Source organism: Oncorhynchus keta, chromosome 5 (genome assembly GCF_023373465.1).
Source record: "Oncorhynchus keta strain PuntledgeMale-10-30-2019 chromosome 5, Oket_V2, whole genome shotgun sequence".
In the NCBI taxonomy this organism is placed as follows: domain Eukaryota; kingdom Metazoa; phylum Chordata; class Actinopteri; order Salmoniformes; family Salmonidae; genus Oncorhynchus; species Oncorhynchus keta.
In genome coordinates, this window is record NC_068425.1 from 4,405,808 (window position 1) to 4,419,905 (window position 14,098).

The 14,098-nt window shown below is 30.0% G+C and overlaps 1 protein-coding gene across 2 annotated transcripts in view; it reads right to left on the reverse strand.

Moving 5' to 3' along the window:
- The window catches only part of stxbp2 (syntaxin binding protein 2), a 41,727-nt gene that overhangs the window by 23,746 nt on the left and 3,883 nt on the right, over positions 1 to 14,098 (reverse strand). The window lies entirely within an intron of this gene.

The window sequence follows — 14,098 nt, forward strand, 5'->3', positions numbered from 1 at the left end:
CTTTAGCACACACATATTATTTCAATACATACGACGATAGCCCACACATTATCATATTATTAGCCCACATTGCTATCATTACATATTATTATTATTATTATTATTATTATTACACATACATATATTATTATTATTATTATTACATATTACACATTATTATTATTATTATTATCATACAGAGTTATTACACATTATTATTATTATTATTACACATATTATTAATATACATTACATAGAGTAGCACATATTATTATTATTATACATATTACATTATTATTATTATTATTATTATTATTATTATTATTACATTATTATTATTATTATTATTATTATTATTATTAGGAGAGAGAAAGGAGAGAAATTGAGGGAGAGAGAGAAAGGAGAAAGAGGAAAATTAGATAGAGAAAGACCTAAGAGAGAGAGAGAGAGAAAGAGAGAGAGACCGCAAAGAAAGAGAAAGAGATTATTATTATTATTAGAGATTATTATTATACATTATTATTATTATTTCCATTATATATTATTATTATTATATATTATTATTATTATTATTATTACATATTATTACATATTATTATTATTATTATTATTATTATTATTATTATTATTATTATTTATAGAGACAGATTACATAGACACAGGCATATTATTTAAATATTATGAGACATGCGCACACATACGCAGATAGGGAGAGAAACATACGGGCAGGCAAACGCGCATTACGATATTATTATTAGAGAGATACAGAGAGACGCATACGGGCAGGCAGAAACATTAGAGAGAGAGAGACACACACATATTATTAGAGATTATTATTACACATTATTATTATTACAGGCAAACATTTATTATTATTATTATTATTATTATTACCGATATTACACATACATCGATATTATATTATTATTATCGATACATATAGTAGCATACGATATTACACGATACACACGATACATACATTATTACACGATTATTACATACATACGATATTATTACATACATACAGCACATGAGGGAGAGACATTACATAGAGTATTTATTTACATATTACATATTACGTAATAGAAAGGGGTGGAGAGAGACACACACAGGAGTGACACACACCACAGAAGACACACCAGTGAAGAACAAACACCATTGTAAATACACACACCACACATGCCATTCATTTTATCACATTGTGTCAATAGCAGCACACATTTTTGTACACACATACAAACATACATACATGACACGGTAATCCTTTACACACATTAAAAACATACTGCATGTGTAATGTTTACATACACATCTTTGTTGTTTTTCACTTTATATATTCACTATACATATTATCACATATTATTATTATTATTATTCATGCCAATAAAGCCCTTGAATTGACACAGATTGAGAGAGACACAGACACACACATACGCATATACATACATTACATACATTATTATTATTATTATTATTACACATTATTACATATTACACACTATTATTACACAGTATATTATTATACATTATTACATTTTATTATTATTATTAGTAGCATCCACTATTATTATTATTAGAAAAAGCCAGAGCACATTATTATTATTATTCTAAAGAGGTGCATTACATTATTTAAAGAGTTTACAATTACAATTGCAGTTTACACATTATAATACAGAGATATTAGACATGGGCAGACATCTTATATAGACAGAGACAAAGACATTACATATATACAGATATATATATTATATATATATATATATATATATATATAACAGATTGACTATTATCATATTCTCATTGGTAGTTTATGGTGAGTAACCTTCCTAGATGATCTCCAGTCAGTCTACACCTGGAATCCAGCAGCCTACACGGCTCCCCAACCCTCTTCAGTCCTCTCCAGCCCATAATAGCTGCCTAATTATTACCCAACGGGGGATCAATGGCACATAGCAGTGACCACATTACATACAGCAAGAAATTGGAGGGGGATTATGAGACATCTGGGGATTTATATTATTATTATCTAATTATTATTAGAGAAATGATTATTATTACACACATACATAATATTACACACACATATATACAATAGCTCTGTTGACAAGCACATATTTCATCAATTACACCATATTACAGGTATTATATATTAGGTTTAACCCACATTACATATATACGCACGCACATATACATTACATACATACACACCAACATACACATACGCATATATTACAGCAGTATTACATTACATATACATGCAGTTTGACAGGGTGCGCATACGCAGTTTACACATACATTACATTACGCATACAGTTTATACACATTACATTACATTACATACACATATATACATACACATAATTATACCCCATTCTCCACACATTCATTCTAACACAAACTCACTGTGTATTACAGGCATTACAGTATTACACAGACATTACGTACGTCCTGACACTTGTCCTACAACTGAACACACACATACCACTGGCCAACCTACCCCAGAAACAGATTATGATCTCATACCTTGAGAGAGAGAAGAGAAGCATGAGAAGATCACACGTGGATGAGCATACATACAGAGGTACTAGCCAGACCTTCTGAACGTCACTTAGCATTCAGAGTACCATTCTCCTCATACGTACACATATTCAAGAGCAAGATCAAGATTAAGATCAAGATTAAGATTAAGATTCCCTGATACATTATACTAGCACTTTAATAGTTTATTAGGCATTATTACGTGGACTATCCCAAACATCCCCAATTATTATTATTATTACTTTACCAGGGTCTACAGGCCTGGGCCAAGAATTACGGAAGGGATAGATTATGCATTTTGGGTTATTTCATGGGTTTTACGTAGCAATGCTCTGGTACAAAAAATACATTGACGATGCCGGGCGAGCTAGAATCCCTTGGCACCATATTATAGTAGGATTATGCCGCGGCGCATTATATTATCCTCCCAGCCACCGCCGTGATGTTACGTGCATATATACATCCTGGGAGAACCTAGAGAGATAGACACCAGCCATATACATCCCCAACTAGCCGGGAGATATTACCAACTATTATATTATTATTATTATTATTATTATTATTATTATTATTATTATTATTATTATTAATATTATTATTATTGTTATTATTATTACACATCATTATTACATACTACATATTACACTACATATTATTATCATTACATATTACACATTACATATATACACACATACATTATTTACATATATACACACATACACATTATTACATTACACACACACATACACATACACACATTATTACATTATTACTACATACACACACACACATTACACACACACATCACATCACACACACACATTATTACACATTACATTATATAATACACATTACATACACACATACACACATCACATATTATTATTACTACACATATTTACATTACATATACACATTACATTATTATTACACATATATTACACACACATTATTATTATTACATACCATCTCTTTTTACTGCGGAACTTATTGCTTGTGTGTTTTTATTTGTGTGTGTGTGTGTGTTACACACATATTATACAACATGAACACACACACCATTGTAAATACACACACACACATATGCTTATTTATTTTACAGTCCCTAATCACACACATATACACACACAACATACAAAGACACACATAGATAAAGAAAGACAGAGATAGATTACATACACACACAGCAGACAGGTAGAAACAAACACACATCACTGAGAAAGGGCCACAGAAATGGGGACAAAGATGACACACAGTTAGCAGGAAATTAGACTACACACACACATAATAAACAGACACAATTTATAGACATCTGAAAGAAAACACATGGAGGGACAGGCCACACAAGAGTGTAATAGAGACAGACAGATGGAAAGATGGATGGACAGATAGAGAGGAAGATACACACAGAGAGCAAGAGGATCACATTAGAGGGAGACACAACACAGGGATACACACACACATATTATATATACATACACACACACATATATATATCACATCAAATTACATTTATATAGCCAAGAGAAGACATCAGTGTCATATCTCAAATTTGTACAGAAACCCAGCTGCAAAACCCTTAAACAGCAAACAATTACAGATAAAGCAGTTTACAGAAAACATTTAGAAAGGCTGAAAACATAGACATTGAAAAACATGTGGGTGGCCAGTTTACTTTTTGTGCCGGGTAGCAAGATTTAACCTGTTGACCAAGAAAAGGGCAGTTTAAATATTTACATGACATTTTAGCATTGTAAATACATATTAATAATATTTAGTTTTAAAATTATTTGCAGCACAGTCAGGTGGACTGGGGACAGCACAGTAGCCATTCATGTCAGGTGTGTCCTGGGGCACGGTGTAATGTCTTTACATTTTTGAAACTGAGCAGGACACAGGTGGACTGGGACACAAGGAGTCACTCATGTCAGGGTAGTCAACAACTAGGGCTCATTTTATTTTTGGAGAAAGAAAGAGAGAAGGAGAGAATTATTACACACACACATTATTAGATTGACACACATGACACCGAATAGGACAGGAGAAGCTACCCAGAGATATGGACAAACTGACCCTAGCCCCCCGACACACATAATATACTATAGCATAAATATATATAGGCTGATATTAGGAGGGGTCAGGGAGACATATTATTATTATCCGAGATTATATATAGCCGGACAGGGCCAAACAGGAAGGATATAACCCCACCCACTTTGCCAATTTTTACATCCCCCACATTCACTAGAGGGACATCTTACAACACAGCTAACTTACCATACAGACAAGGCCGACACATACACACAAAGATCTCTCCGCACACACACAACCTTATTATTATTATTAATATTACAACAGTGAACCATTTCATTAGGTGACGCATACCCCCCAGGGAGACACTTTAGAGCCCCAGCAAGCATAGTGACACACAGCCATTTCAGAATAGGGTTAGAGGCAGAATCCCAGTGGAAAGATTTTTTTTTAACACACATGTATTATTATTATTATTAGTATTATTATTATTATTATTATTACACATTACTATTATTATTATTATTATTATTATTATTTTATTTTATTATTATTATAGCCGGGAAAATTAGAGCATTGCATTACTAGTGACAAAAGCATGGATTATTATTTTACTCGAGCATCATTTTTACCACAGATACCATTACTTCATTTATTATTATTATTATTATTATTATTATGGAAAAAGCTATTATTAAATTTTTATTATTATCTTCAAAATTAGATACAGGTCCAGAGTATTATTATATATAGTTTTATTTACATTGCTATTATTATTAATTGTATTCAACAGAAGATATTATTGTTTCTTGGGTTATACATAGAACAATATCTTGTTTATTATTATTTTATTAAATTTTGCACATACTATTAATAATAAATTACACATACAATAATTATTACACATACTATATTATTGGGGCTTACCATGTTATCATTAAATTACATTATACCATAGCATATTATTACATAATATTATTATTATACATATACATAAATTATTACTATACATAATAAATTATAATATTATTACAGACCTTGAGGAACGTACGCATTCGCACATGATTTACAAACATTATTTCACAGAGACATTACGCATACGATATTTAAAGATAAGACAATACCAGGCCAGCAAATAGAATTACCATTATTTAGGTATTATTACAATACATATATTATAAAAAGACATCCGTGCATATCTATGGTATCAATAGAGCAGCACAGGTATACTATACATACATAAATTACATACATACGTACAGACATGACATGTCATTTACCACCACACAAAATTACAGTGCACACACACACACACACACACATACACACAACACACACATATACATGTACACAGGGGCCCTTCACACATACACAGTTACTGCGCAGCGCTTTAATCTTTAAAGAGGAATTTCACATATATATCATAAAATTATTACATTTTATAAAATTATACATCCAGCCCTACATACACATTCCCACGGCAGACATTATATATTTATACACTTCCCATATAAGGAGACACGCACACACATACACACACACACACACACATTACTCACATACACACATTATTAACACACACACGTACGTACGCATTACACACGTACACACACACACACACATACACACACATTACACATAGTAACAGGCTGACGCACTCACATGTTAACACACATACACACCTACCACACACATCTACCACATATGACACATACGCATTACACATATGATACACACATACACACGCATACAACATTAATATTAATACACACACACGCCACACACACACACACACACACATACGCACACACACACACGCACACACACACACACACATATATTACATTATTAATACACACGTATTATTACTACACATACATTATTTACGTACACATTACATACATACGTACACACATATACGTACTCATTACCACACATACATACGTACGCATTATTAACATACATTATTACATATACGTACATTACCATTACACACACATACATACCACACACATACATAATACACATTACATATTATTACGATATTATTACACATATTACACAACATTTACACATACACACACATATAATTACACATACACATTACACATTATTATTACATTATATTACACGTAACATATACCTACGTACATATACACATTATGGCAGACACATACATGAATATACATATATACAAACACACAAAACGTAACAAACATTGACACACATAATACACACATATTACATAAATACACACACGTACATACAAATCACACACACACACAAAAACGTACACACATACACATTAAATTACATTATATTATTAAATTACATTATTACACATTATACATACACATATACAAATATTATACACATACGTACATACATAGAACATTACACATTATTATATTAAATTATTACATATTATTAACATTATTATACACATTATTATTACACATATACACATACACACACATTACATACATACACACATTACACACACATGACATATTATTATACACATTATACCTCCATACACACACACACATGCTATCACACACATAGCAGGACACACACACACACACACACACACACACACACACACACACACACACACACACACACACACACACACACACACACACACACACACACATACACACACACACACACACATCACATTTACATTACACACACACACACACACATGATATACATGATATATACATATACACACTTTATACATACACACACATTACACACACATTGATTACAGACACACACACAAACTGAGGAAACACACAACCATTGCCCGGTAACACATACGACATTATACGAGATCCAGACACACAAACACAACAGACACACACACACACACACACAATTTACAGCTATTTTACTCCCATATACAGGGGTGAAATTCCACCAATGTTACACACACATACATCCATTGACTATGTTGCACACACACATATATACACACATTACACACATACACGTACACACATATACATACACCACACACATATACACACACACATACATTTAAACATAACACATTACACACACAACACACAGGCATTACATACACACACAATAAAACACACACACACACAACACACATACAACACATACACTACATACTAACACACACACACACACACACACACATACACATATACACATTACATCTTCACCACACACACAAACATGACTGCACACACGTATACACAAACGCATGATACAATTATCTCAGGAACATTATACATTTTAAGCGCATTATCATGGCAGTAACCTTGAGAAGCCATTGTAATATTATTATTAACATTTACAACATTCATTACACATGAAAACATTATGGTACTACAAAGGTCACACACATTTTTACACACAAACATTCCCACACAGAACAACACACATATTTATAAGACCACACACACACATTACAAAACAGAATTACACACACATACATTATTAAATATCACACATATTACATATTACGTACATACACACACACATTACATATTATATTATATTACGCATATTACACACATACCTTATTATTAAACATTATTATTATATACATTATTATTATATTACACACACACATATTACACATTATTATTACACACATATTATTACATTACAGCATACACACACACATTACACATATATTACACATATTGATACATTATTATACACACACATATTACGTACACACATACATAGAGACGTACACATTATTATTATTATTATTATTATTACACATATATTACATATATATTACACACATATACGTATATTAATATTACATATTATTACACACATTATTATTATTATTATTATTATTATTATTATTATTATTATTATTATTATATTACGTTATTATTATTATTATTATTATTATTATTATTATTATTATTATTATTATTATTATTATTATTATTATTACACATATTATTATTATTATTTATTATTATTATTATTATTATTATTATTATTATTATTATTATTATTATTATTATTATTATTATTATTATTATTATTTATTACATATTATTATTACACATATATTAATTATTATTATTACATATTATTATTATTGGGCCATTATTATTATACACATTATTACACATTATTGACATTATTATTATTACATATTATTGACATATTATACAGTACACATTATTGACACATGTCACATTATTACTACACACACATCATTACACGCACACATTTTTAATATTATTACACATTATTCAGTATTTTTACTAGGGTATTATCAGGCATTACAGGTGGGACTCATTAAAGATTATTATTACATTATTATTAGGTGGGAGAGATTATTATTACACTGTTGAGGTTGTCACACATTAGACACACAACAGTAGAGTACTACAGACATTACACACATTACTCCACACAAGGTCTCATATTACAGGGATATTATTATTATTATTATATTATTATTCCTATTATTATTATTATTATTCACACCACACACATATTATTATCAGGACACACATTAGACATTATTATATTAAATTAGGGAGATTATTATTACATTATTATGACACATTATTTCATATTATCTGTTTACACACACATATTATTATTATTATTACACACATATTGCATATTATTCAGATATATATACATATATATAGTCCATATATTATTATTATTATATTATTATTATTAATATTATTATTATTATTACATATTATTATTAGATACACACCACAGACAGAGATGAGGAACACATTCACATACACACAGAGATTATTATTCACCGTCAGCAGAGTCACGTGATACTCAGACACCATCACACACACACAAAGACACACACACAGATTACACACACACATACACACACACACACACACACACACACATACACATAGCCCAATATGGGACAACACACACACACACATATTTCATACAGACACACACACACACACATCACACACAAATTATAAATATGAGGACACACACACATGATCACACAAACACACATACGCATTATTACACACATTGGGACACACATTATATTATTATTGCCACATAGGGCACCAGTGACATTAATACACATTGTTCACAACATACACACATACATACACACACACATACATATTTGTACACATACATACACATACATCATTACACACATACATACATACAGCACACATAGATTCACATGAATCCCATATTATTATTACGTATGTATTATTAATATTACACACACACACACTCACACACACACCACACAATCCAGGTTCATTATTACACACAGACAGATTATTCAGAGACACACAGACGGTCGCCATAGAGGCACCATTAGAGATACATTATTACAGATTATAGACATACACCGCGATACACACACATTACACATATACATATTTTACACATACACATACCTATATTATTATACATATGTACACACACACACATGAGCATAATACATATTTTATTACACGCACACATGACATATACACATATTATTATTACATATACACACATAACACACATATTACATATTATTATTGAGCATTATTATTATTATTATTATTATTATTATTTATTATTATTATTACATTGATTATTATATTATATTAATACAGATTACATATTATAGCCTTATTGAGATTATTATTACATTTTAGGCCTCAAGAGAAGACATTTATGTGCATCACTGCCCACAATATACATTGAAACTGATTGCACGATAGATAAGATATTATGATTATTATTATTATTACATATTTATTCAGATTACACAGATTCGAGAAAATATTCAATATTATGAAATTATATATATACTTAAATTATTTACACATATACAGCAGCAAGATTATTATTATTATTATATATATTTATATAGGACATTATTATTATTATTATTATTATTATTATTATTATTATTATTATTATTATTATTATTATATATTATTATTATTATTATTTATTATTATTGATTATTATTAGATTATTATTATTATTATTATATTATTATTATTATTAGAGGGATTATTATACTCATTACACACACACACATATTATTATTACACATTATACACACATTACATAGAGGGATACATATTTACACATATTATATATTATATTATATATTTATATACATACTTTATATACATTATTATTATATAGGGACACACATATACATACATTACATACATATACATATTATTACAGACACATATTTACATACAGGGAGAGATACATACATTAGGCTACATAGACACATATTATACATATTTACATACATTATAGACACATTACATACACACACACACAGATTTACATATACATACACATATACACACACACACATACACACACACACACACATTAGACAGACACACACACACATACACACATACACACACACACACACATACACACACACATATATATTACATACACACACACACATATTACATTACATTACATTACACATACACATTATTATTACATATACTTACAACATTATATTACATCTACACACACACACATACACACACACACACATTTACACATCATATTATTATTATTACACATTACACACACATTTACACACACACACAGCACACACACATTACACACATAGCATATATACACACACACAGGTATTACATTATTTACACATTATTACATTATATATTACTACATAGACATATATTACATATATTATTATTATTATTACTGATAGGGTCATTAGCATTATTATGAGACACACAGGACACTTACAAAGATAGGGACAGAGGGACACATACAATGAGGGAGAGATGTTTGCCCAGACAGAGACTGTATAGAAAGAAATACAGACAGAGAGAGAGAGACACAGATGGACACTAGGCACACAGACACACACACACTGAGATACACAGTGGTATATTAGAGAGACAGAAGAGAGGGATTTTTATTAGGATTATACATTATTATTATTACTGAGTTTAGAGAGATATTATTATTATTAGAGGGATAGATACAGACAGGTGAGATTGTCTACTAAACATTAGGGAATGAGAAGAGATACATTATGCCATCTTACAGATTATTAGAGAGAGAGACTTAAAACCTCAAAGACATAGACAGAGAGGCTCTTAGAGATTTTCATAGAGGCTTACAGACAGAGAGCTACTGAGAGAGAGCAGACCTTACTGAGAGAGAGAGAGAGACTACTAGAGAGACAGAGGGAGAGAGAGGATTATTATCTGAGAGAGAGAGAGACATTAGAGAGAGAGAGAGAGGGAACAGACTAGAGAGATATTACATATTATGAGAGGATTATTATTTAGAGGGAGATTAGATATATTATTATTATTAGATTATTATTATTATTATTATTATTATTATTATTATTAGATTATATTAGAGGGAGATTACAGATTGCTATTAGCAGAGGGACATACATATTAGATTATTATTATTATTATTATTATTATTATTATTATTATTATTATTATTATTATATTATGTCATTATTATTATTATTATTATTATTATTATTATTTATTAGACTATTATTACAGATTATTATTACACATATTATTACATTACATTATTAGGGACATTAGAGGGTGTACACATTTTATTATTATTATTATTATTATATTATTATTATTATTATTATTATTATTATTATTATTATTATTATTAGACACATTATTATTAGATTATTATTATAGTTGTTATTATTATTATTATTATTATTATTATTATTATTATTATTATTATTATTATTATTATTATTATTATTATTATTATTATTATTAATATTATTATTATTATTATTATTATTATTATTATTATTATTATTATTATTATTATTATTATTATTATTATTATTATTATTATTATTATTATTATTATTATTATTATTATTATTATTATTTATTATTACAGATATTATTTATAGGGGTATGTTTACGTTATTACCATTATTATTATTATTATTATTATTATTACACATTATTACTTGCGTTATTATTAACACATTATTACACACAATAAAGCCCTTTATTGGGTACATGCATGCAGAGTAGAGAGAGGGGTATTAGAGAGATACATATACAGGGGTAGATAGTACGTAGAGCATAATATGGCGTATCATTACATACGTAGAGTATTATTAGAGTATTAGTAGAGATATACGAGAGAGAAGATACCACATAGAGACAGTGATTATTGAGATGGTGCCGTATTACGAAGATATTAGATAACATGTGGGCCAGTCTGTATTATTATTATTACGCATACCAGTGAAGAACAACACCATTGTTATTACACACCAGTACCATTATGCTTATTTATTTTACACTTGTGTCCATTAATTATTTTACATTATGACATGTATTATTAGATTATTAGAGAGAGAGAGAGAGATATTATTAGATACATATTACATTATAGAGAGAGATTTGTAATATGGCACTGTTTTGAAACTTGTATTAATTATGCCAATTAAATTATTAGATTAAATTGAATTAGAGAGAGAGAGAGCTTAGAGAGAGACAGAAGAGAGGTAGAGGGAAGAGAAAGAGAAGAGAGAGAGAGGGGAAGAGAGAGAAGAGAGAGGTAGAGAGAGAGAGAGAGAGACAGAGAGAGAGAGAGAGAGAGGTAGAGAGAGAGAGAGACAGTAGAGAGAGAGAGAGAGGGGAGAGAGAGAGGTAGAGAGAGAGAGAGAGGTAGACAGAGAGAGAGAGACAGGTAGAGAGAGAGGTAGAGAGAGAGAGACAGTGAGTTATTATTATTATTAGAGGTAGAGAGAGAGGGGTAGAGAGAGACATAGAGATAGAGAGAGAGGTAGAGAGAGAGAGAGGTAGAGAGAGAGGGGGTAGAGAGAGAGAGAGGTAGAGAGAGAGAGGTACATATTATTACATGCACATATTACACACACACACATATACATGCTACACATATTATTATTACATATACATATTATTATATATACATACATATATTATGCTACATATATATATATATATATATATACATATATACATATATATATATATATATATGCGCATGCGTATATATTATATATATATATATATATATATATATATATACATATATATGCTATATGGCAGAGAGAGTGCAGAGGTAGAGGCAGAGAGAGAGAGAGGTGAGGAGAGAGAGAGAGGTAGAGAGAGAGTAGAGAGAGAGAGAGAGAGGTAGAGAGAGAGAGAGAGAGAGAGGTAGAGAGAGAGAGAGAGAGAGAGGTAGAGAGAGAGAGAGAGAGAGGTAGAGAGAGAGAGAGAGGTAGAGAGAGAGAGAGAGAGAGGTAGAGAGAGAGAGAGAGAGGTAGAGAGAGAGAGAGAGAGAGAGAGAGAGAGAGAGAGAGAGGTAGAGAGAGAGAGAGAGAGGTAGAGAGAGAGAGAGAGAGAGATAGATAGAGAGAGAGAGAGAGAGAGGTAGAGAGAGAGGTAGAGGAGAGTGTAGAGATACAGGTAGAGAGAGAGAGGTAGAGATATATATAGAGATAGAGAGAGAGAGAGAGGTAGAGAGATAGAGAGAGGTAGAGAGA